The sequence below is a fragment of the Pseudoliparis swirei genome, chromosome 24 (genome assembly GCF_029220125.1).
Source record: "Pseudoliparis swirei isolate HS2019 ecotype Mariana Trench chromosome 24, NWPU_hadal_v1, whole genome shotgun sequence".
Classification (NCBI taxonomy): domain Eukaryota; kingdom Metazoa; phylum Chordata; class Actinopteri; order Perciformes; family Liparidae; genus Pseudoliparis; species Pseudoliparis swirei.
The window spans coordinates 4773815-4777107 of record NC_079411.1 but is presented as its reverse complement, the minus strand read 5'-3'; the positions used below and the strand labels follow the sequence as shown (position 1 = coordinate 4777107).

The 3293-nt window shown below is 45.7% G+C and overlaps 2 long non-coding RNA genes across 2 annotated transcripts; one reads left to right on the top strand and one right to left on the bottom strand.

Annotated features, from left to right (window-relative positions):
• Nucleotides 1–344: 344 nt before the first annotated feature.
• On the top strand, nt 345–1853 carry LOC130190599 (uncharacterized). The gene is made up of 2 exons (XR_008831000.1): nt 345–613; nt 1184–1853. It is a non-coding gene; the product is annotated as an uncharacterized LOC130190599 (long non-coding RNA).
• LOC130190601 (uncharacterized) lies at nt 1512–2477 on the bottom strand. The gene is made up of 2 exons (XR_008831001.1): nt 2278–2477; nt 1512–1778 (listed from the first exon to the last, which is right to left on the bottom strand). It is a non-coding gene; the product is annotated as an uncharacterized LOC130190601 (long non-coding RNA).
• Nucleotides 2478–3293: the final 816 nt, after the last annotated feature.

Genomic DNA, 3293 nt, shown 5'->3' with positions numbered 1-3293 from the left:
AAGCAGTGTATAAACTACTCCCGAACATACTGTTAGATAACTCTCTTTGCTTTTAATTATTGTTTATTCGAGAGTAGAAATATTGTACACATGAACATTTCTCTAATATTATAATTTATAACACAAATCTATTTTATTTGAAACCTTCAAAATAAAATGCTCAGGATATAAAGGCGATCATATGTCTTTCAAATCGTCAGGGGCCACATAAAATGACGTGGTGGGCCGCATTCGGCCTGAGGGCCTTGTGTTTGACACCTGTGGGGTAAGGGGTCAGATCAGTCTCTATAATAGCAAATGCACACAGAGAGACTTACAAATGCAAACACAAAGGCTGTGTCTACTACCGCGCACTTGAGCACTTGGAGCACTGACTTTCAGTGTTCGAAGTGCGCCACTGAAAAAACCAGCAGAATTCAGTGCACTGAAAGTACCCGGATGGTGCACTGCAAACGGGCAAAAAATGTAAAACGATGGACACTACTCGCTCTACACGGCCGCCATCTTGGCGACGTAGCGGAAGAGGAGGAGCCCTTTCGCCAGCTTTTCATTTTATTTCTAAAACAATGGCGGACAGCACAAGCGGTAGACCACGAAGCTCCAGACCGTAAATGTAAGTATCAGCGGTAGTTACACATTGTACTGGTATTACAATGTACTACTAACATGCCATTCTCAGATTAGTGAGCATACCTAGGTAGCATTAGATGCCATTGGATCTGCATGGCAGTTATGATAAGCTAGCTGGGTAATCCACCACCCGGCCAGTCCGACGAAGGTGCACTTTTATCGGACACTTTCTGCTTGACGAGCGGGGGCAGGTCGGCTCCAGGCGCTTGCTCCAGCGGCAAATCCGACGACAGATAGCTATGTCAGTCATCGGACAGTGTTAAACAACGGCTGTTCTGTTAAACAATCGAAATAGCAATTTTAATAATGGATTAACAATGGATATGCTCAGTTTAATAACGGGTTAACATGACACCGCGAACGTTTGCACACACGCCGCCCGATAATTAATACCGTTACGATAGCTATCTAAGCTTGTCCTTCTAGAAATAATTGTAGCTTTCAATCATCGTTGTGTGTTGTTTTTTTAATGTCGTGTATGTATTAATTTAAATGTAATCGTGGTCTGGGACAGAGCACTGAATGGCTATCCTATTTCTGTTTCCTGCCCCAGAGACGTTTCCTGGAGGTGCTGGTGCTGGTCCTCTGCTGCCCTCCCGACATCTGCATCTGGCTCCAATGACCTCTGGCACCTCACATCCACCTCCAGGGCCTTTAAGAAGATGGACCTCCATCGCGTCTTCAGTATCCCGAAGGACCTCTCCACAACACACCTGGCCTTTGACAGGCAGCAGTTGTAGCTTGGAGGTGGACAGGCTGCCTGAAGGGGGTCATGAGGCAGATGGGTTGGGACAGGCAGGGGGAGCCACCATCCCCAAGGATACAGTATCCTGGTGGAGGGTATGACTGCTCATAGAAGATGGGGCTGTTATTCAGGACCCTGGCATCATGCACTGAGCCCGGGGCCTGTCGAAGGCCCTGGCCACCACCCGATAGGAGGTGGCGCTGGCAAGCCAAAAAATAAAAACTAGACAGGAGATCTCGGGGCCCCAACCGTGGTCAGTCAGTGCCCAGCACAGCCATGAGGGCGTTGAATGACTCTCGGTGAGCCTGAAGTCCACCCTCATGTCACTGTGGCCATCACAATGCAACGCCAGCAGTGGCATTGCAACATTGATACGGCAGCGCCGCCTGGGACTGGGTGGCTGCTGTAGAGTGTGGGGAGGGGAAGGGAAGATTATATTAATATGTAAGTCATTTTATCAATAAAATGTTGTCATTGAGGTTTTGTAGTCTTTTATTGCGTTTTCTGATTTATATTAGAATTGATGCATGTTTGTAACAATAATTAATATGCCTGTGTGTTCAATTGCTAATTGATTCCTGTATCAGGGTAAACTTAACTACAACAGAGATGTGTATAAAAGTACAGTCAGTCAAAGTAGGCCTATTACTGTGAATTCAAGCAGATGATGCCTATCATTTCAGTGGATAATTCTTAAAACTAATTGGAATCTAGGGACAAACATGTACAGATTTGTCATGTTTTATTTCCATATGGTGTGTATGTGGATTGCAAAGAAGAAGGCTACTTCTGACAAAGATAATTGAGAATTTAGCATACCTAGTGAGGAGAATTTAATTGCAACTACTACATGAAGCTATGCTGTGAAGGTAAGGCAAAATCACAATTAAATTTACATATACCATCTCGACTTCAGCCAGAAGGCGGAGGCTCCTGCCGCGATTGTGGAGGTATCGCAGTTTCCACATGGGGTGGAGAAAGGTAAACAAGGGACAACAAGAGGGCAAGAAGTGCATTCATTTTGTCACTTTAAGGGTTACGGGATCGCAAGCAGATTTGCGTACGTCACTCCCGGCTTAATTTCGCGGGTGCCGTGAACAGATTTGCGTCCGTCACTTCCGCCAAGTGGTAAACGTAAGTGTTCCATTTGAGACAGCACTTCATCAGCGACGCAGTACACTGCAATGCACTGCATTGCAGTGTACTTCGTTAAGTGCGCGGTAGTAGACACAGCCAAAGATTCACAAATGTTGCACAGTACAAAAAAACAATTTGATTTAACAATACACACAGAAGGATTTATGAATAAATGAGACTCCCAAATGCACGCAGACATAAATAAATTACCATGTGTTTGTGAATCGCTACACATTTGTGTGTACAGGGTTTTTGACACTCCCCCGCCGTGGCTCAATTCGCAAATGCGGTTTTTTTCAACATGACCTATCTGTAGCCAATCAGAAGTCGCCCTCATTTTTCAACCAATCCCAGGACTCGTTAGCTCCAGGGAACTTCTATTTCATCTTTAAAATGTTCTTTCGCTCACTGCAGAAAGGCGGCGACCGCGGAGCGTTTGCGGTCGTCGAGGAAAAGACGCAAGTCGACAAAATCCCAAAATGGGCTCATCAGACGAGGAATGCGTCGGAGAGACAAAATGTGAAATCTGAAAAGTCGACGCAGCTAAAACGAGCCGACCGGATCGCTCGAGTCGACAACTCTGAGCGGCCGGACAGCAGGTGTGTGTTTAATGGGTTCTGACAAAGTGTTTAATGGTTCTGACAAAGTGCTTAAAGGGTTCTGACAAAGTGCTTAATGGGTCTTCGGAGCCGATCCGCTCGCTTCATTGAAAAAGAGGCGTGATCGCTCCATGATGCAAAAGGAGGAAATAGAACGGCTCGTATCTGATTGGACGTTAGTT